This window comes from Acinonyx jubatus, chromosome A1 (genome assembly GCF_027475565.1).
Source record: "Acinonyx jubatus isolate Ajub_Pintada_27869175 chromosome A1, VMU_Ajub_asm_v1.0, whole genome shotgun sequence".
NCBI lineage: Eukaryota > Metazoa > Chordata > Mammalia > Carnivora > Felidae > Acinonyx > Acinonyx jubatus.
In genome coordinates this window covers 70,507,722-70,530,418 of record NC_069380.1, presented here as the reverse complement: position 1 = coordinate 70,530,418, position 22,697 = coordinate 70,507,722, and the positions used below count along the sequence as shown (strand labels likewise).

General features: G+C 41.1%; 1 protein-coding gene across 5 annotated transcripts in view; it reads left to right on the top strand.

The window, feature by feature from the left end:
• The first annotated feature begins 6,830 nt into the window (after positions 1–6,830).
• Positions 6,831–22,697, top strand: part of GGACT (gamma-glutamylamine cyclotransferase) — a 46,872-nt gene continuing 31,005 nt past the window's right edge. For 3 of the 5 annotated variants that reach the window (XM_015076001.3, XM_027065176.2, XM_015075999.3), the window contains exons 1-2: positions 7,224–7,364; positions 9,755–9,928. The gene's annotated coding sequence lies outside the window, so the exon portion shown is untranslated. Of the gene's footprint in view, positions 6,965–7,223; positions 7,365–9,754; positions 9,929–22,697 lie in introns of those variants that run through there. The other 2 variants (XM_053217567.1, XM_027065173.2) reach the window with 2 other exon arrangements.

The following is a 22,697-nucleotide window of genomic DNA, read 5'->3' as shown; positions in this document are numbered from 1 at the left end:
GTCAGGATATAGAACAATCCCTCTACAAGGATCTCTTGTGCTACTCTCATGTTACTATTTGTCTCAAATATTTTCTTGAGCACCAACTGTGCCTGCTGCTGGGGATACCATTGAAAGTGAAAACAAGGGGGATCCCTGCCCCCGGGGAGCTTCAGTTTACGTCTGCTTTAAGAATGGTTCCCAGCCCCCTTTCCAGGGGACTTCTCTCAGCCCACAGGCCCCTTGGTCAGGCATTTTCATCTTCTACATTTGTAGCTGTCCAAATTCAAAATTCTCCATCAGTTGGGGAATCTGTTTTTCCTAGAGGCAATGAAATATACAATCAAGATGAATTTTCTATTTCACAGGAACAGATATTGGTTCGGTTACCTCTGCCTTCTCCTTTGAGCCCCATATTTATAGTGAAAGCTTCACCAGGCATCCACAGGAAGGGAAGAGTATATTGAGGCAGAAACTCCATTGAAGGGTCAGCCATATTGTACATGGATAAGGGGAGGCACCTACCATATTGACCCAAATAGAGGGATCCCAGAGTTGAGTAACCCTGGTTTTTTTAAAAAAAATATTTATTTTTGAGAGAGAGAGACAGAGCATGAGCAGGGGAGGGGCAGAGAGAGAGAGAGACACAATCTGAAGCAGGCTCCAGGCTCTGAGCTGTCAGCACAGAATCTGAAGTGGGGCTCGAACTCACAAACCGCAAGATCATGACCTGAGCTGAAGTTAGACACTCAACAAACTGAGCCACCAAAGTATCCCTCAGATTTATATTTTTAGCACTACGTTCTGACTCATTTAGCAAGTACTTTAAATCTGTTACACTGTTTATCAAAACTGCCTTGAGCATCCTGTATGTCTAATAATTTTATTTTTATTTTTTTATTTTTTTATTTTGAGAGAGAGAGAAAGAGAGAGCAGGAGAAGGGCAGAGAGGGAGACAGAGAATCCCAAGCAGGCTCCTTGCATCAGTGTGGGGCCCAATATCAGACTCAAACTCATGAACCGTTGAGATCATGACCTGAGCTGAAATCAAGAATCAGATGCTTAACCGACCAAGCCACCCAGGTGCCACATAATTTTATTTTTAAATATGTGGCATTTTTCACGGACCAACTTGGTGATCCTTTTCTGCTTCCAACTTGGTGATAAGTGTTTGAGAAAACGTTTTTCCTTGTAGATTCAAATTGCACTTTCATCTATCTTTTAAAAACAGATTTGTCTCATCAGCTACATTCCTATAACATTAATTTTGATGGCTGGACTTGAGATTTATCTTGGAGAAAATCAAAACTACTCATTTCTAGAACTTTCTGATAAAGTAAATGGATGATAGCTTTTATAGTTTTTGTCTAGGCATCTACAGACATCAGCAAACAAGGTGATAAAGTAGAAAGAACAGAGCCCACGAGTGTGAGATTGTCCTCGGGCCAACTTCAAGGCATAAGTCATTTTTTTTTAAGCTTCAAGGATTTAGTTAGTTACCAACATTTCCAACCTGCCATTAGTTAGCATGAACCTGGAGTGAACCACTTAACTACTGTATGTCTCCGGTGCTTCTAATAAAAATCATGGTGGTGGTGGTTGCTACTTTGTCATTAATTTCTCCTCTACAAGATAAGAGGGTTGGGCTACACCAGTGGACTTCAAACATCCCTAGACGCTTAACCCTTTTTTCTAAAAAAACTTAAATCTTAGACAGAGGTCCATTATAAAAAGTTATAAAAGTGAGGGGTGCCTGGGTGACTCAGTCCCTTAAACATCTGACTCTTGATCTCAGCTCAGGTCATAATCTCGCAGTTCAGGAGTTCGAACCCCGTGTTGGGCTCTGTGCTGATGGTGCGAAGCCTGCTTGGGATTCTATCTCTCCTTCTCTCTGCCTCTCCCCTGCTTGTTCTCTCTCACTCTCTCAAAAATAAATAAATAAACGTAAATACTTTTTTAAAAAGTTATAAAAGTGAGATGCTGTGAGTGCTGATATAAATGGTCATTAAAAAATTGCTGTGAAATGTAACAATGTTTGAAATGCCAACACCTTTGTGGAAATAAAATGTTTTCAAGGCTTCTAGTCCTTCAAAATATTTTGAAATTAAAAAGTATCTTGGACTGAAAAAGGAAACTTCTCCTCTGCCACTCATCATGCCAAGATAGCACAGATTAGGCTAGCTGCAAAGTGAGCAGGAAACCACATTCCTCCCATGGACACACTGAAGTCAATGTCAAATACTCCCCTTCAGTGGCTGACTGCTGTTTTCTTACTGAGAAATCTTGTTCTGAAGAGCACTGACTATTAAAAAATGTTGCTATTTGGGGTGCCTGGGTGGTTCACTGTGTTAAGCGTCTGACTCATGATCTCAGCTCAGGTCTTGATCTCAGGGTTGTGACTTCAAGCCTGGTGTTGGTCTCCATGCTGGGCTTGAAGCATACTCAAAAAAAAAAAAAAAAAAAAAAAAAAAGAGCTGCTATTTGAAATCATCAGTAAGAATGGGCAAGCAATGTAACCTCTCTATTTCATCTGTAAAGTGGAAGAAATTCTCTACCAGGTCTTTACCATACAGCACAGGAGTAAGCCTCAAATATAATGTATATGAAACCTCTTCATCGGTAGAACTACATGTATGGGGCTGGTCATCAGAATCAGTCATTCTAACCACAAGGTTCAAATATAAAAGAAACTATTAGTCCAGATGACATACATTCCAGTGTATACCACACAGCTTCCCTGTTTTAGCCCTCCTGTTAAAGAGCACGGGCTGGGGCTCACCTGGATATGGGTTCACATCTTACCACTCTGGTTTTCTGGCAGCATGCCTTTAAGTGGGCTGTTTAGCCTCTTGGAGCCATTTCATATGTAGAATGGAAATGATAATATCTGCTTCATACTATTGCTCAAGGGCTAAAACGAGAGAAGAGTCATACTGTGTGAGGCACATAACAGCACTCAAAATGTGTTCATTTCCTACATCGACAGCTCAAGGGAATCAAGCTACATTTTATTTTGTAATGTCTACATTTCTAGGCACCAGGTAAGCATTATTTCCCTTAAATGCAATTATTTCCTTTCCATTAAATGCAATTACTGTTTGGAGAGTAGAACAAAATTACTTGATTCTGATTTTAGGAAGAACAATGGTAGTGATATTACATGGTCAGATATTGGTTTGTGGCCTGACAATGGTTCTTTGCAATGTAATTAGCTTCCATCATGGTGGATGGCATATTTCATTGGCCATATTACTTTTTCTGGGAGTTCTTACAACCATTCTCCTATTCATGAATAGGGATTTATTCACCAAAACTAAATAATCTTATGTATATAATCTCTTTAGTCTTGGCTTTTTAGTCTTAGAAGTACAGAAAATGGGCAAGAATAGCATAAACCATTTCAACTGCAATTGCCTTGAGAAGTCCATAGACTTTTTAGAAAATATACTGCATTTCTTTTGTGGAGAAAATGTCAACACCTTAGTTTTAAATATCTGACAGCAATGCATATCATCTTTAAAACATTAATTCTAGAAATACCAGGATTGAATTTAATGTGAATTAAAATAGCTTCATGAGATTGGTTTTCTCTGTTCGTTAATTTCTTTGCCATGGGAATTGTTTAGCAGTAAGATCTGTTGTACCAAGTAAAATAACTTGACAGAATGAAAAGAAGACAAAAAAATAACCCCGCTGCTTTCAAATTTAACAACAATTTTTTTAGAGTCAGGTTTAAAAATGGAAGAAAGGAATCCAATTATTTGCATAATGCATTTTTTTCTTTTTTTTTTTTTTGCACACAAATTTTCTAAATTAGCCTAATTAATGGATGCTGTGTTGAACCGCAAAGGCTTTTTGGTAAGTGTATATAGATTTACATAGGGAAAATGACCAAAATGTAAACTTCACTTAAATAAATATTACTGAATACCTAATTTTGTGTACCATGGTGGCAAGTGCTGGAAACTCAGACAAAGGATACAAATCTGCTCTCATGAAACTCAGTCCAGTAGGGAGTCAGTCATATAAATTAACTATTACAAGAAAGAGAGGTAGGTATTGTAACAGAACAAAAAACTATAGGGCAAGGTAGACAAACTCTTTCTGTAAAAAGGCAGATGGTAGATGTTAGGTTTTGTGGACCACACAGTCTCAGTGGCAACCAAAGACTACATGAACGAATGATCGTGACTATAAACATTGAACTGTATCATGTAGTTTTCATATGTCATGAAGTATTCTTTTTTCTTTTTTTTTTTTTCAAGCATTTAAAAATGTAAAACTCATTAGTCATGGGCCATACAAAAACAAGTGTTGGATTTAGGTTGTAGGTTATTTGGGGCCAAAGAGGATTTTTTTTTTAATTTACTAGAATAATTTGATAATATTTCAGTAGATTTTATAGTGTTATTTAGATTTCAAGCTCCTCACATAGTCTCCTCGTTCTGTTATTTATTTCACATTATGCCTACAGTATATATATTTCACATTATACCTACAGTTTCAAGGGATGCAAATGTTTTCCTATCTGTAGTGTGGAATTTGCAATGCTGGAGGCCTGCGGGAAGGGTCACAAGGACACTGAGGCTGGACTCTTTCTCATAATACTAAGTAGCAGTGCATTTAGTCAAATATAAATATAAAGCAGGGATCTATCTTATCTCCCTTGTTAAAGTCTGGAAAACAGAGCTTGGAAATCACCTACTTGGATTTAGACAACAAAAATGGCCAAATTATATAATTCCAATTAAAGATAATTTGTTGGTTTAAATCATTTGAGTGATAAAGGAAACATCTGCTGAGCTTTAAACCTACGTACATGATTTGCAGGCTTGACCCTGAGCCTGGATGATATGGGACATTATGGATGGCAAAGTAATGGACCAGAATGAACACAGAAACAGCTGATGGTAAGCTGAGCCCTTTTCGGTGAGTGACTCACCCTACAATTTGGATGCAACCTGACAACCTCAATGAGTCCACTCTGTTCCTAAACCCACCAGAGCAGTTGGCTTGTAAAGCACTCCTGTGTAACTCACCAATACTAAACTGACAAGCCATGGACTTGTAACCAACCACTCAGTTTTCTTGAGAAACTGAGTGACTTTCACCTTTCTAAGGGCAGCCCACACCCTTCCCTTTGCTGGGCAGTTGTATTTACAGACACAATGTCCCTGTGTGTGTCCATACACAAGTAAATCCTGGGAATCTAGATTCTATTCCAGTCTACCCAAACCAGAATCTGCATTTTTAACCTAGATCTTCAGTTGTTTCACATACACAATTCTGTTTGAGAAACACTGGAGCAATTCTTCACTAAATCATGGTTTTCAAACTTGAAAGGCATCATAAACACTAGTTAAAATGCTAGGCCCCACGCCTAGAATTGGTGGTTCAGAAGATCTCAGGTGTGACCTAAGATTTTGCATTTCTAAATTCCTAGGTGCTCCTGATACTGCTGGGCTGAGGTCACATTTTGAAAACTACTACTTTGAACCATTTGTCTATAAGTCGTTTTTTGAGAGTTAGCTGAAGAGTTCATCCCACAGAGCCTACTCTATGTTGAATCAAACTCTCCAGCCTTACCTGCCACTAAATGCAATTGAACACTCACCTTGTAATCATCTTTAATTTTCCTTCACCAGAGGAATTATGTATTCATGCATTTGGCTCATTTTCCTTTGCCAACATGATCATCCTCCCTCAAAAAGGAAAAGAATCATTCTTCATTAAAAAAAAAAAAAAATTAGGGGGCGCCTGGGTGGCGCAGTCGGTTAAGCGTCCGACTTCAGCCAGGTCACGATCTCGCGGTCCGTGAGTTCGAGCCCCGCGTCGGGCTCTGGGCTGATGGCTCAGAGCCTGGAGCCTGTTTCCGATTCTGTGTCTCCCTCTCTCTCTGCCCCTCGCCCGTTCATGCTCTGTCTCTCTCTGTCCCAAAAATAAATAAACGTTGAAAAAAAAATTAAAAAAAAAATTAAGATGATTACTGCTACTCTTTTAAAATGATGTTAAAAATACATGCTAGACAAGATTTTCAATATATTTTAATCATGAACTTCCCAAAACAAATCTTGGGAAGAAATCTCTTTGAAATAAATTATGGCTTATGAATCTGGTCCTAAAGATTTCTTTTGGAAATCTATATACATCCATTCAAAACACAACCACATCTATACTATTGGAATCGTTCAAATAAAAATCAAATTGTAGTAAGATTTCAACTAGTCCACATACATGAGAAAGTGGAAGGGGCAGAAAATGATTAAGGGGGTTACTGCTTTTCCAATAACTACTTATGTATTTGTGTCTTTGGGGAGAGGTGACAGAAGTGGCCCTCTATCTCTGTGCTCTTGTCACCTGGGTCCCCAAAGTAGCATTGCTTCAACCCAGAATGAACAAAATCTCTAGAGAAAAATTCTCCTTCAGCTTTTGGTCTTCACTCTTCTAATTTCTGGGCCTCAAGTTTAGTTCTAGGAGCCAGAGGACAGAAGGGAAGTCATTTCTTTCACTGTCTCCTACACCCACTGTTTTATTTTAAAAGGGAGAATTGGTATCAAGACCATATGATTATCTGCATCCAGTATGGTACCAGCGCCGAGTGTGGATGCTCCAGTGTGAGGCTTTGGTGATGTGTCCATGCGTCCTCCAGGAGGCATTCCCCGGTGTGGGCTCATTTCTGTGTGTGTAGCTGTGGTGTGTCCCCAAGTGCATCTGGGTCCCACACAGACTCAAGCTGGATACGAGGTCCCGGGCGGGACGCGTTAGGACATTAGCGTCCGCGGCGGGGCGCCCCAGGTGTGCACGGCGGCGGCGTGGTTCCCGGCGCGCGCCCAGGTGTGGGCGGGGTCGGAGCGGGCGGGTACCGCGTCCCGCCTCCAGGGGGCGCCGCCGGGGGCGGCCTCCTGGGGCGGCGGCGCCAGTCTCGCCGGGGATTTCCGCTCGCTGCCTGGTCCGCTCTCCCCGACGGCGCCGCGCTCTGCGGCAGGTGAGGCGCTGGAAGCGGGGCGAGTCGGGGCTCCTGTCCCCGCTCCCTCCGCGCGGGGGCTCTGGGGACTCGGGCGTCGTTCCCTGCGGGGCGCGTTGCGTCCGGGCCGAATGCGGCGCCCGCGGCAGCCGGAGACGGGGAGGGGAGGCCGGGGACCGAGCGTGGCCGTGAAGGGGACGCGGGCGGCCTGCGGGACCAGCCGGCGAGGAGGGGACATCGGGCCGTGAAACGCGCTCCCAGAGCCGCTGCGCGCGGCGTGACGCGGGTGCCCCCGTCAGAGTGGGCGAGGGCGGGAAAAGTTAGGGACTGCCTGCAGGTGTGGACGCTGCCGGTTCCTAATAAGCAAAGAGCGATGATTATCCCGGAGGTCGTTTGAAAAGGATCTCTCAGGTGAACGAAGGTAGCCGTGTTCAAAAATGCTGCTTTTAATTTCACAGGTTCCTGTTTATGAGGAAACTGAAAGCTGCCAGAGCAATCTGAAAACTTCTGGCATTTGTCAGTTTATGACCTTAGGTTTCTTTGGAGCTGTTAGTGACACATGTGAATCTCAGGGAGGAATTTCTCCTGCTCCCTTGATTCCGAAGTCTGGCTTATTGCTATTTCACTGTATTGGCCAGAAATAACTCCGTAACTGCACTTGAAACCCTGTAAAGGCGCGTGGTTAAACAACAACAACAACAACAAAAAACAACATACCTTCTTCACTCCAAGCTTGCTTTGTTAATATTGAACTGATCAGAAAACTCCTGAGACTTGCAGCCACTTTTTGAAAAGCAAATACTTCGTTTTGCCATCTGTCCTAGGGAGAAATCACGTGTTAAAAACTAAAGGACATCTCTAAATCTGCTGGGTTGACCTATATGAGGTGTAGGTCGCACACCGTCAGTCCGTCTGTACTTTTTCCTATAACTGAAGACTGTTCTCCCCGGTCTCATTCACTTTATTGAAATGCTAATATGGGGAGCTCCTGCAGTTTGCCCTTATTTTCCCAAAATGCCTTGTTTTCCTGAACTGGCTCCCCAGAGAAGCTAGAAGTTCCTGAATAAGCAGACTACCCTGGTAGAGAGCATTTGTATTTCAAAAGCCGAGTTTGTGAGGTTAAATTAATTTTTAATTGGTGGATTTTTGTTCGGAGATATTTTGGACTAATTGACCTTGCTCACCAGGGTCTTAACTGTTAGCACCAGACCTAGAGAGAGAGGGACTCCGTGTAAGAAGGGGTGAAGGGGGGGGGGATGTGCCTGAAGAGAAGACTCTACTTTTTTATTAAAGCAAATGCAAAAGCAGAGGGATAGTACAGTGAACTTCCACATATCTATCAAATAGATTGGACAGTTTGTTAAAGCAGTTTCTTTGGCCACAACTGCTTCATCTTCTTCGTTGTCGGAAGCAGTTTCAATTCCAGACACCATATCAGGTCACCCTTAAATAGTGCATTATGCGCCTCCAACAAAAGGGCTTTTTCCTGTATAACCTTAACACCGTTGTCACCTCCTGATCATATTGGCAATAATTCCACAATGGTTTCTAAGACCCAGTCCACAAAGTTCCTTGATTGCCTCAAAAATATGCTTACTTTTACTGTTAGTTTGTGTGAATTGGAATCCATACAAGATCCGCAAATATCTGTTGTGTCTTAATTTAGGACAGGGGTTCAGCAGATTTTGTAAAAAAAAAGGGGGGGGGGCAGATACTAACTCCTTTAGGCTTTGAGGGCCATGTGGTCTCAGTTGCAGCTACCCAACTGTGTGATCCCCAAAAGGTAGCTATAGATGATGTGTGTACATGAATGAGCATGGGTGCATTCCAATATACTTTTGTTTTCATGACTTAAAAAAAAATTTTTTTTAATGTTTATTTCTGAGACAGAGAGAGACAGAGCATGAGTGGGGGAGGGGCAGAGAGAGAGGGAGACAGAATCAGAAGCAGGCTCCAGGCCCTGAGCTGTCAGCACAGAGCCCAATGCGGGGCTTGAACTCACGGAGTGTGAGATCATGACCTGAGCTGAAGTCAGATATCCAACCGACTGAGCCACCCAGGCGCCCCTCATGACTTTTTGTTTGAAACTTCACTGGCAGGCTGGTCTTAAACCAGGGTTGACCCTGGTCTATCACAGCCCCAGTGATTTACTGGTGGCCCTTGGTTGCCTGTAGATGCCTCACATTCTAAACTTCAGAGGTGGTTTGATTTTTTTTTTAAGTTTATTTATTTAGAGAGAGAGTGCATGTGAGCAGGGAGGGACAGAGAGAGAGGGAGAGAGAGAATCCCAAGCAGGCTCTAAGCTGTCAGCACAGAGCCCAACATGGAGCTTGGCCTCATGAACCATGAGATCAAGACCTGAGCCAAAATCAAGAATTGGACACTTAACCAACTAAGCCACCCAGGTGCCCCTGAATTGTTTTTTAATACAAATTTATGATTTCAAAAGACTCATAAACCCTCATCCAAGAGGCTCAGTATTCCTAAATTGGCTTTGCCTGATGGCTGAGAATACACCTTTTTCTTTCTCATCTTATTTTCCTTACTTGAAGAGGATATGGGTGCTATTTCTCAAGGGTGTTGACTACTTTGAATCCTTCTGCCAGGTCAGTGGACACCCTCCTCTGTTCAAGACCCTTGGGAAATGTGGACCACATTTTCCCACTGAATGGAAATACCTTCCTTCTTGGGCCCAGACCCAGGGTTTCAGATGCCATCTAGCAGGGGCTGGGTGGTTTGCTTTTGTTTTTAAGCTCTTTGTCTCTGAAACACTCAACTTTTCTTCACTCATCTTTCTCTTCATCCCCCCAGCAGGACTGAGAGAAGGACACCTGGTTCATGGGCTACTGGTCACACTGTGAGGTGGGGATACTTATCCCGGCGTCCCATTAGGAAGGATTCTGAAGTCAAAAGCTTTGTGGGCTCTCACACTTACTATGGTGCTGGACTCCAAGGTGACCAGGTTTTGAAGAAACAAGTTTACGGGTAAGAATTGTTTTTTCCTTTGTTCTGGAGTGCGTCTTACTCCTAAATCCTAGAGTACCAGAGGAAGTATCTTGACAGTGTCACTTGGAAGTCCTTGCTTTTCTCATGTTTAAGATTAGTAGGTGAAACTCTCTGTTCATCCCTGTACCCATTTTTCCAGGTAACGTGGTATTGGCCTTTTTCTTATTGATTAGTAAGAATTCTTTATACATTGGAAATACATACTAATCGTTTGTCATATATGTTACAGCTGTTTCCCCCATTAAAAAATTTTTTTTAATGTTTACTTTAAGAGAGAGAGTAAGTGCACACATGGGAGGGGGGGAGAGAGAGAGAGAGAGAGAGAGAGAGAAAGAGAGAAAATCCCAAGCAGGCTCCAAATTGTCAGTGTGGAGCCCGACACGGGGCTCAAACTCACAAACCGATTGAGATCATGACCTGAGCCGAAATCAAGAGTCGGATGCTTAACTGACTGATCCCCCTGGTGCTCCCTGTTTCCCTCACTTTTTGTATTTTGTTTATAATATTTATGCTCTGCAGAAAATTTAAATATCATATAGGAAAAAAAGTTATCAATTTCTCCTTTATAGTTCCCTTGCTTTTTGTTTTGCTTAGAAAGACTTGCCCATTTCAAGATTGTTTTTTTAAAAAGTCTTAACACAGGTAAATGAACATGTGATAACTAGGAACATGGAATCCTGTAAAAGAAGAGTAATAAAGGGGGCTCTTTCTACTAGATAATGTAACATTGAATTGATTAAATGTTGGTGTTAAGATTGGCCCTACATTGATAAGTGTTGAAATTGGGATTTGGGTATTTGGGGGATCATTATACCATTATTCTACCTCTGTATATATTTGACTTCTGATAATAAGAAATTTTCTTTAAAAAAAAAAAGAATAGTAGGGGAAAATCATCTTTGTCCCCATTTGTTCATATTCAGCAACTAGTAAGTTTCTCTATGTTGAACACTGGGGTGTGTTGTGTTAATCAGTACACAGGATCTTGGAACTTAGATTTCTCACATAGGAGACAGATATTAATGTTACGGTCAAGGGCAACAACTCCTGTGTCAGACTACCTGGCTTCAGATTCCAGCTCTGCCCTTACTAGTTGGGTGATTTTGACTTTCCTAATTTAAAAAAATGAGGGATAATAAGTATGTCTACCTGATAGGGTAGTTGGAAGGATTGGATGAGAAAACCCATGAAAATTCCTTCGCATGGCATTAAGCGTTTAGTAGTTGCTCAGTAAATGTAAGCTCTGAAGGAGGAGAATAACTGTAGTCAGGCAGACACTGAGGTGGAGAGGTGTAGGAGTGAATGAGTGTATGGAGTGGGGGTCCTGACCTGCCCTGGGCTGGTTAAGGACGTTTGGGAGCACTTTTCAGAGGAAAAGACCTTTGAGCAGAGATGTGGTATGTGGAATATCTTGTCTTTTTTTTTTTTTTTTTTTTTTTTAAAGAGAGAGAGAGAGAGAATGCGAATGGGGGAGAGGGACAGAGAGAATCTTAAGCAGATTCTTGCTCAGCATGGAACCTGACAAGGTTCTCAATCCCATGACCCTGGGATCATGACCTGAAATGAAATCAAGTCTCACACTCAACTGACTGAGTCACCCAGGTGCCCCAGGAATATCTTGTCTTTCAAATTGAATGAAAGTGCCCTTCATTGGTGAAGTGAGAGGGTGGTGGGGTCACAGGCCAAGGCCTAGAGACTAGGAGAGGTGTTTCCTAGTGCCACCCGAACAAGGTGTCACCAACTTCGTGGCTTAAAACAACGCAGATACTTGTCTTATGGTTCTTTAGGTCAGAAGTCAACACGGGTCTCACTGGGCTGAAATCAGGGCATCAGTGAGGCTGTGTCCCCTCTTGGAGATGCTGGGAAGTATCTGTTTTCTAGCCTTTTCCCACTTCCAGAGGCTGCCCACATTCCTTGGTTCACGGGCCCCCTCCCTCCACCTTGAGAGATAGCATTTCGTCCCTTTGTCCCTTCCACCGTGGTCACAGTTCTCCCTCTGCTCCCAGCCAGGAAAGCTCCTCCAGTTTTGAGGACTCATGTTCATTAGATTGGGCCCATTTGGATAATCCAGGATAATTTCTGCATCTTAAGGCCCTTACCATTAATCACATCAGTCAAGTCCCTTATGCCATGCAAGGTAACATGTTCACAGGCCCTGAGGACCTTTGGGAGGCCTTTATTGAGTCACCTCACCTTGTGCTGCAGTAGGCGCTTCAGGGTCAGACATTTGGGACAGTCAGTTACTACCAGGCGCTAATAATTTCCAGGGTGTGGTGTCTCTGCTCTTCCATGCTGAGGCGGTGACTTGAGACTCTTGGGGCCTCTCCTTCAGCATTGGGGAGAGAGGCTTCTGGTTGACAGGAGACAGGCCTGCATGCGAGATGTCCCCCATCGTTGGGAGCTCCACTGAACAGCTGTCAGAACCCTGATCCACTCCTGTGCCCCACCCTTCCCACGGGTCACTCCTGCCTGTGCAGGAGCCTTTTCCCGCTGCAGCTCTTTAACCTTTATTTTCTCTGCTATTTTTGCCTGTGTAATTGTCTTTGCCCACTAGCCTTAAACACTGTCAGACTATTTTAAACAGAATTCATGCTAAAATATTTAGTATTTTCTCATATATTAACTCTGTTTAGATGAGAACCACACCTTCCCCTTTTAATTCCCCCATAGTATCTTCCACATAATAGGCCACCAGTAAGAAAGAAATTTCCAGTCGGTTGACAGTGTTTTTGGGACTCTGATATTTTGAGTTATGTCAAAATAAATTGGAGTGACAAAGAATAAATAAGAACTTCTCCTATTCTGATTCTCCTTGTGTTCATATTTACTGCATCTGTTTTTAAACTTTTGAGTATTAATTACCTCCTCCTGCTGTTGTCACCTGCACTTAGGAGTGTGCAGCAGAGAAGTTCGTGAAAATCATTAATATTTCTACATCTTAGGTTGGTTTTACTAATTTATGAGTATTAAATGAGATTTGAAAAATATTCTTTAAGCCATTTCTCATGCCATTATTGAGCCCTTATTTGTGAGAAGAATCACAACTGCCTGTTTTAAATTACTCTTTCTGCCTCAATTTGGTTTTCTATAAAGTTAGATACAGATTATAAAAGCCTAATAAAAACTATAAGGAGAAATCACAGTTGACTTTTGAACAACATGGGTTTGAACTGTGTAAGTCCGCTTATATGCAGCCTTATTAAAAAAATAAATACAGTGTTATAAATGTATTTTTTCTTCCTCAAGATTTTCTAAATAACATTTTCTTTTTTCTAGCTTACTTTATTGTAAGAATACAGTATATAATACATACAGCGTACAAAATATGTGCTAATTGACACATGCTATCACTAAGGTTTCTGGACAACATGAAGCTATTAGTAGTTAAGTTTTGGGAGTCAGAAGGTATACTCTAATATTTCAAATACAGGGTGTTGGCACGCCCCCAACCCCGGCATTGTTCAAAGGTCAACTGTAGTGTATCTTATAAGTGAATAAAAAACAGTTAAATGGCATTTTGGGGAGTATTTACAAAGACGAAGTCACTGGTTTTTTGTTTGTTTTTTTCCTTCTCTGTCAGTGTTTTATTATGAATGTTTCCAGCCATACTCAAAAGTAGAATACAGTAAACCTTCATGAAGCAACACAGCATCAGAAATGCATGCACCATCCTGGCTTTGCCACACTTGTTCCATTAGCCCTTCTCCCTTTGTTTTTTTTTTTTTTTTTGAGTTTTTGTTTATTTGCTTACTTCTGAAGAATTCTGAAGCCAATACCAGAAACTGTGCCATTTTATCACTATTTTAGTACGATTTTTTTTTAAGTTTAGTTTAAAAAACTACAGTCCTTCCTAACAATGAACAAAAAATCCTTAATATCTTCCAATAATGTATTTAGATGAGATTGGGCGCATTCAGGGTGGTATTGCTATAGATTCTAATACTGTATTCAAATATCCCCATTTGCCTGAAAAGGTATGTGCAGTTGATTTATTCAAACCAGGGTCAAAACAAAGCCCACTCATTGTATTTGATTTATACATCTCCTAAGTCTCTTTTAATAAATAATTGACGTATTCCAGGCATTAGCTTAATTCCGAGTTCTCTTATTACTTTTCCCTCTTATTTTTAACTCTGTTTTAGAGTAGTCACATACTCTCATACTTTCATTCACTATTATTAGAATTTATATAAAGTAAAATTGGCCTTTTTTGTTGTATAATTCTGAGTTTTAAAGTTGATTAATTCATGTAACCATCATCACAGTCCTTTTACATTACAGAGCATTTCCATCACCAAAAAAAAAAAAAAAAAAAAAAAAAAAAAAAAAAAAGCCAGAAAACAAAACCAAAAACTACCAGAGGACCAAAACGTCCCTCATTCTGGCCCATTGTAAGTCAGACCCTCACTCTTCCCCTAATTGCTGCAACCTTTGATCTGGTTTCCATCTTGATAAGTTTTACCTTTTCTAGAATGTCACATAAATGAAATTAAATAGTTTGCAACCTTTGAGACTACCTTCTTTCACTCAGACAACGTCTTTGAGGTTCTTCCATGTGTGTATTCTTTTTATTGCCGGGTAGTGTACTCCATCTTCCGGACATACCCCAGTTTATGTATATTCACTGTGGAAGGATATTGGACTCTACAGTTTGGGGAGATTGTGAGTAAAGCTGCTATAAATATTTGTACATAGGTTTTTATGTGGTCGAAGTTTTTCATCTTTTTAGAGCAAATCCCCAGGAGCAAAATGGCTGGGTAATATGGTAAGTGTGTACTTAACTTTTGAAGAAACTGCTAAACTTTTCTAGAGTGGCTGCATCCCGACCATTTTGCATCTCAGCCACCTATGTGTGAGAGTTCCAGTTGCTCCATATTTTTGTCAGCACTTGATACTATCAGTTTTTTTTTTTTATTTGAGCCCACCTAATAGGTGTGTTGTTTTTTTTTAATTATTTAATTTCAGATTTTTGAGCACAATAGACCATTATTTTAATAATTAAATTTATTTTATATACCTGTTATAAAAATAATTATTTCTGGTTTTCTGGTGATATTCCATATTTAAATGTGGTAAATATTCTCTATGGAAAATAATTAAAACCAGAATGTTATTTAGGTAGGAGACTTTCTTAAGTCTCACTAGTTGAATCATCATATTTGGCAAAGATTAACAGAATAGTGTCTGAATGCAGGATGCGTTTTGCAGTGATCCCTTCATTATATGCATCTTGTGTGTGTCTCATTCCTATTTTACAAATAGTAACCGATAGTGCCATGACTGCTTTTGCCATCAATTTTATGCTAGATTAGATTGTTCAGTGAATAGTAAGTTACATGAGACAACTGGACGTAAGTAAAGAGTAATTTCTTTGAATGCCTTTTAACTACAGTGAACACTGTTGTAGTTTAAAAATGGACTGCTCCTGGGGTGCCTGGGTGGTGTAGTCGCTTAAGCGTCTGACTCTTGATCTCAGCTCAGGTCATGATCTCACAGTTTGTGAGTCTGAGCCCCACATCGGGCTCTGCGCTGATGGTGCAGAGCCTGCTTGGGATTCCATCTCTCCTTCTCTCTGTCTCTTCCCAACTTGTGCTCTCTCTATCTCTCAAAATAAATAAATAAACTTAAAAATTTTTTAAATAAAAAATAATAAAATAAAAATGGACTGCTCCCATGTATCTGAAGCAGTAGTGAAAACTTGCCTTTAAATACTTTTTTTTTAATTTAAGCATATTAAGCTCAAGGAAGAAAACCATTTGAAATTTGTGAAATAAAGATCATATGCCTCTTTTTGGATGACTTAGGGACCATAGTCACTGGTCTCTATTGCTTGAAAGTGTGCAGTTGCTTCCTAGATTAAAGTACCTAAATGTCACTGCTAATGTTGTTGTCCCTCACTCCTTGAATTAGATGAAACTGTGGGAAGTCTCATGGTGCACAGGTCATTGCTATGAGATAGCCCTATCAAGTCTCACCCATTAGCTGCCGTAGTTTGAGCTTCAGGTTGGTAGTATCATTTGAACAGTGGAAATTACTGTCATCTAGAATCTCCCTGTTTCCTTTCTGAAAAGTTGCTTAGACTTGTTGACAGACCTTCCTTTGTAATGCAGGGGCATTAGAAAGAAGAACTGAGCCTGATGTGAAGAAAAAAGATGGAGGACAAGTTGCCAGATGGGCTTTGGGGGTTGTTGTGGTATGAAATCTAAGAGGCCAAATATTAGGGAAATGTAGTTCAAAATGTATAGAAATGGGATGAGTTTCTGTAGCTAAGTCATTTTTGGTTTAAAACTAACGTAGTAGTTGGATTGGAATTTGGATTGGAATAAATAAAAAATAATGAAGGATTAGTAAGGTTGTTACCTCCATTGGACCCAAGTCTTTATTTTGTTTAAAAAAATTATTATAGATGTTTTTTAAACTTTATTCCTGTTGACATTAATAAGGTCCTATAAATGTGCATATATATGGGGAAGGGGAGGAAGGGATAATAGACGGGTATTGGGGTCTTAAATTGGGGTTTTAGAATACCAGACTAATACACCTGCTGCCCCCTGGTGGCAGCGTATTAAATAGTGAAGTTCAGAGGTGAGGAATTCTGGAGAGCTGAGTTGGTTGTATAAGAGGATTATAGGGGGAATCAGGAGATGTTTTCTCTTTCCAGCTCTGTTCATAATTACTATCCATATGACCTTAGGTAAATCATTTAGTTTGATTACCTTTTATTTTATAAGTTTCTTCCAGCTTTCACATCTTACAATTCTCTGATGGTAATAGCACATATTATATACTAAAAGATGTGAAGTTCCACTTTTTCCATTAGCAGCTGAATCCTAACATATCCTATAAATTTGTTTAAGAAAGCATACTCTAGAGTAACTCCTGAGGCACGATACAGATTCAGCTCTGGGCAGCAGACTGCATAGGCTATCTGTAGCACAGTCCATAATTAATCAGTGTGACGATCTTGCATTATTACGAAAGCTCACAAGTTACATCATTTAAAAAATAATTTTTATTGTGGTTAAAAAAATAACATAAACTTTACCATCTTAACCATTTTTAAGTATACAGTTCAATAGTGTTAAGTATATTCAGTGTTGTACAACATACCTCCAAAACTGTTACTTCTTGTAAAACTGAAACTGTGTACCCATTAGACAGCAACCCCCTATACTCCCCCTGCCCCTAGCAACCGCCATGCTACTCTCTGTCTCTATGAATTTGACTATTCTAGGTACCTCATGTAAGTGGAATCATACAGTATTTGTCTTTTTGTGACTAGTTTCTTTCATTTAGCATGATGTTCCTAAGGCGAATCCAAATTGTAGCACGTGACAGGATTTCTTTCCTTTAAGGCTGAATATTTGTATGTAGATACATTTTACTTCTCCATTCATCTATTGACAGACTCTTGGATTACTTCCACTTCTTTGCTATTGTGAATAATGCTACAATGAACCAAGGATATGCTGCATTTTTAGTATACAGTGTTTACTAATGCAGAGAGGGTTTATACAATTTTTACATGCATAAAAGGTTAAATTTCATTATAAAAACACCATTCAACCATGCTAAATAACTAGGATATAGCTTTTTGTGTGGATGAGTAAGTTAAAAAAGGAATTAACATTTATCGAACATACAAACTGTATGTCAGGCACTTTTGTATCTGTGATCCATTCTATTGTTTAGTGCTTACAGTAATTCTGTGATTTACCCTTCTCTTGGGAGGGGACTAATACTTATTAAAATCACTGTGTACCAGAATTTTTATATACGTAATCTCATATAATCTTCATACATTAACCCTTGAGGTGTGCTTTAGTATCCCTGATGTAACTGAGGTTCAGAGATATGAAGCACCTTGAACAAGGTCACATAGCTAAAAGGTAGCTGAGTTTTACCTGAGTACAAAGTGAAACATGTCTGTTTCAGATGTGTTCGCCATATACCATACTTTCTCCTGCTTTCAGAAATAACACTATACATCTATGATCTGAAAGATGTTGGAACAATATCAAGATTACACTGCTATAATAATTTATAAATAGAAACACTTCTGTAGTGCCTTTCCATTAAATAACAGTCTTTGGGTTTTCCTTGCAGAGAAACAGCATCGATTCAGATGAATTCATCTGAAATGTATCAAGGCTTACCTCCTGGGGCATTTTGCAAAATAAACCTTCCTAGGACTTCCAAAAGAGTGGTTCTCTTGTGCCAGTCCCCCCATTTCTGAGGTTATCTTCCATGTGTTATTTTCCCCTTTTTCTTTCTCCCTTTCCTTTGATGTGGCAGATAGCTAGGACTGTTTTCACCACTTTCTGCTCCCACCTCTCTTGAACGCTGTGCTGCTTGGGTTTGGAGTTTTGATCTGCTCCTTGCATAGTGTTTTTTCACAGGTAAAGGGTTATAAAATGTCCTCATAGGTGGTGGTTTTCTTGGTGAGTCAGTAAGCTCTTGGAAAGGCCCATTGCAACATGGGATTTTTCGACTAACAGAGATGTAGTGGTATAGCATCCGAGCAGCCACTTAAGCTTCTCTAAGAGTTCCTGTGCACTTAGGATGACTTACATTGGTAATTTACAAGCCTAGTGATAGGTGAGGCTCAGGAATGCTTCCAAGATTCATTCAAGGCCTTCGATAATTCCTGAAAGCAGGATGTTATCCAGTAAATAAAGAAAATGAGAGTGGCAGAAATTGTGGTCACCACCAAATGTCCAATGTCTCCTTCCTTAGTTCCTGATCTGCAGTTTTATTCTGAGTGACCATGTCCCTCAAGTTATGGTAAAAAACAGGAAGGAGAAATGTGTGAGACTTCTGGCAAGTTTTGCAAAGAAACCTGAGTCAGTGAGGTTGCTCCTGTTCCTCACCCTGCCCTTCATAGTTCCTATTACTTCGCATGAAGATATTATGGCCAGTGTAATGGCAGCCATCTTTTCTCCTAAGAGGACCTTAAGAATGGAAGCCATCTGTTAGCAGTGACACCGAGGAGCCTGGTGTGGTGGCTTACAAAATGGCCACAAATTCTTTCTATTCTCTTGTGTGTGCACCTGTGCAGGGCACCTTTGCAGCCCCTCCCATAAAGGGAAGAAGTCACCATCTCCACCCCTAAACCTAGCACGGGGAGTCCCAGGCTGAGTGGGGTGAGTAGACTGCCCTTTTAGAGGGTTATCTCGATGTGGGCTGTCAGAGCCTGAGCGGCAAGAGGAGAGTTTATGTGCAGGGAAGATGGTTGTGACTGAAATTGGAAATTAGTTACATATGGAAGGATTGATCATGTAATTAACTGTACCAAAGATCATATGAGCCAGCTATGCCACTGTTGAAGGGAGTTGTCAGTACAGAAATGTCAAGAACTAGGATGAACCATGTGGTGGTATGGATTGGGTCAGGTGTGTGAGTGTGAACTCATGGTTTTCAATACGTATGGATATAAATATGTGTGTGTGTGTGTGTATAGATAGATATAGATATATAGATATAGATATATGTGTACATAGTCTACTGAGGGAACCTCTTGGGCAGATAACACTGCAAGAACAATAAGCATACCTCACACCTAGATCTTGGCTTCTAAATACCAACTAACAGGTGGAAACTAGGGCTCCTTGGAGAAATGGCTGGTTCCAGGCCTGGGGCAGAGAAAGTCCAAGATGAATGTGGAACATCTTGTGCCAGAAAGCAAGGAAATGCATTCTTAGGACTCAGTGACAGAAACAGTTCTGCCCACAAGGGAGGATTACACAGGGGAGATGATGTTTGAAGTGACCTGGGAACCTTGAAGGATGAGTAGGATTTTGCCAGGCAGCATGTTGAGGAAGGAAGAAGTTCCTTAGGGGCAATGGCAGCCTTATGAGCAAAGAGGGGGTCAGATTATACCTGCCACAGAGCAGTGTAAGGCATGGCCTAGATATGGCCGAAGAGAAAGATGCAGCTGGACACTGATTGTCCTGCGTGAGCCACGTGCAGAAACTTAGGCTTGACCCTTTAGAATTTGTTGTCTAGAGCTGCATAACAAATTATCCTTAACATCAGTGGCTGCAGACAACATGCATTATCCCCCATTTTCTGCAGGTGAGAATCTGGGAGCTGCTTGGCTCGTGGCTGTAGCTCAGGGTCTTCAGCAGGCTGCAAACAGGGTGTGGGCTGGGGCTGTGGTCATCTCCCAGCTGACTGGAGGAGCATCTGAGCTCACTCATGTGACAGCCAGCAGGCCTTGGGGCCTTTCTGGCTCTCGGCAGAGACCTCAGCTCCTCTCTACATGGGTGTCTCCTTAGGGAGTCTCACAGCATGGCAGCTGGCTTCCCTGACAGCAAGGGGTCTGAGGGAAAGAGTGTACCAGAGAGCCCTCCAGACGGAAGGCACAGTCTATTTAAAACCTAATCTCAGAAGTAACATCCCATCACATCCTCTGTATTGTGTTCATTTGAATCAAGTCACTAAAGCTAGCCTTTGCACAAGGGGCACAAATCACACAGGGACACTGTCAGTAGGGGAGAGGATCATTAGGGTCATCTGAGGGGGCCCCTCAGAGCCCAGGCTGGGAAACGGGGAGGGGCACGGTCTTGCATGCAGTTGCAGGTGGGGGGTGGTGAGGGCAAGCCTGGGGCAGTGAGACCATTTAGGAGGTGGCCATCCATGTGGGCAAGGAGAGGCCTTGTCATCAGTAGCTGGGAGCAGTTGGAGTGAGAGGAAAGAGGGCTTAGGTCACCAGGCGGTGCCGATGCCTCCAGATTATGTGTGTGCACCCAGCCGCAGCAGGCATCATCTTCAGAAACTTGTGATGAGATGCCTGCTGTTTGAAAAAACACCAATGCTTTCTTATTACTTGCTGTTAAGCAGATTGGTTCATGGACTTCAGTGGGTGGAAACCAGCTTCTGCAGAGAGGGCTTTGCAGGATCCCTTTGCTGCCAGGAAACAAGTGGGAGCTGCTGGGCCATTACCTCATTTTAAAGCACATGCTCAGGCTGTGGGAGCTCGTCTGTAATCCCTTCAGTTTTATCTCACACATGTTCTCCACCCACAGTGTTATTTGGTAGTGAAATGACACATGAAGGTTGCTTGGGTTTGAGGGCAGGCTGAGGGCAGGCTGAACTGTACCAGGCTCTACAGTTCTAGCGGATCCCTCTTGGAGGTCAACGCTGCGATCTTTACTGAGGACATCTGAAGGATGGCTTCTCCTTCCTGACATCTCCCCTTTGTTTGAAGTTTGACCTGAACACCAACCAGTTACTTTAAAGAGTGATGTTTCCACAGAGATTTTGGATTTTGTATTTCAGGTGTGTCATCAGCAAGCCAACGTAAACAAGATTACCTGCACATTGGGGAAGTAGATGTGCATAAGTAGTGGGCACAGGGTCATAGGATTGGGGAGGGGGAGGTAGACAGGCCATCACTTGTGAAACCCTGTATGTGGAGAAAAAGTATTTCAGGTTTACTTCACTCTAGTCTTTTCCTAGCATCATTATGTTCAAAGTTAAAAACAAGCATAGAGACCATCCATTAACCCCGAGTGATTCCTGGGAATGCGGCCATCTGGGAGAGTGGTAAAGTCATGCTTCTGGAAGGTGTGAACTGGGACCCTGCTTCCCTCCCCCATGAAGGGCTGGCTGCCACCACCCTGGGGCACACCCAGCACAGAGCCTGTATAGCCCTGTACTGTGTTATGCTGCTGACACCAGGTGTTGAAAGTTAAAAATGGAATTTATTCCACATGTTTAAAATGGTTATTCCTGTTGCTTAATACTTGCACTTAAGGCTGACCTTGAATCATAAGTGATTAAACTTGGAAAAGACCACCTTTTAGTTATCTTGAGATCTTTTTATATCATCTTTACTTTTATGTATTTTGTTTTCCTTTTTGTGTAACTTGGACACTTGAAGCATTTTATTTTTTAAAAGATACAGGTTTCTATACATGTGAAATCTTTAATATTTGGAAAATTTGTTTTTCTGGTTAATTGAACTTTCCATATAGCTGAAGGTTAAGCAAAAATCTTTTCTAGAAAATCTTGTGAATCAGTGTTTTTATAGTGTACAAAAAATAATGAAGCCTCTTTAACCCAAAAGTTAGTAATTCTACAGTAGCATCAGCATAAAACTGAAGGACCTTACCGTAGGCAAGATATGGAAACAACCTAAGTGTCTGTCAACAGATGATAAAGTGTGTATAATATTCCATTACAAATGGAATTATATAGGGGCGCCTGGGTGGCTCAGTCGGTTGAGTGTCTGACTTTGGCTCAGGTCATGATCTCACAGTCTGTGAGTTCGAGCCCCGTGTCGGGCTCTGTGCTGACCGCTCAGAGCCTGGAGCCTGTTTCAGATTCTGTGTCTCCCTCTCTCTCTGACCCTCCTCCGTTCATGCTCTGTCTCTCTCTGTCTCAAAAATAAACGTTAAAAAAAACAAACAAATGGAATTATATATATATATATATATATATATATATATATATATATATATATATAACATAATGGAATTTTATGTATGTACTATCATTCATATTATGTATACTATATTCATATCATATGTATATTATTCAACCATAAAAAAAAAAAGAAGGAAATCCTGATATTTGCAACAACATGGATGAACCTAGGGATGTTATGCTAAGTGAAATAAGCCAAGCACAGAATGATCAATACTGTATAGTATCACTTATATGTGGACTCTGAAAGTGTTGAACTCATAGAAGCAGAGAGTAGAATGCTGGTTGCCAAGGTCTGGGGGGAGAGGGGAATGGAAGG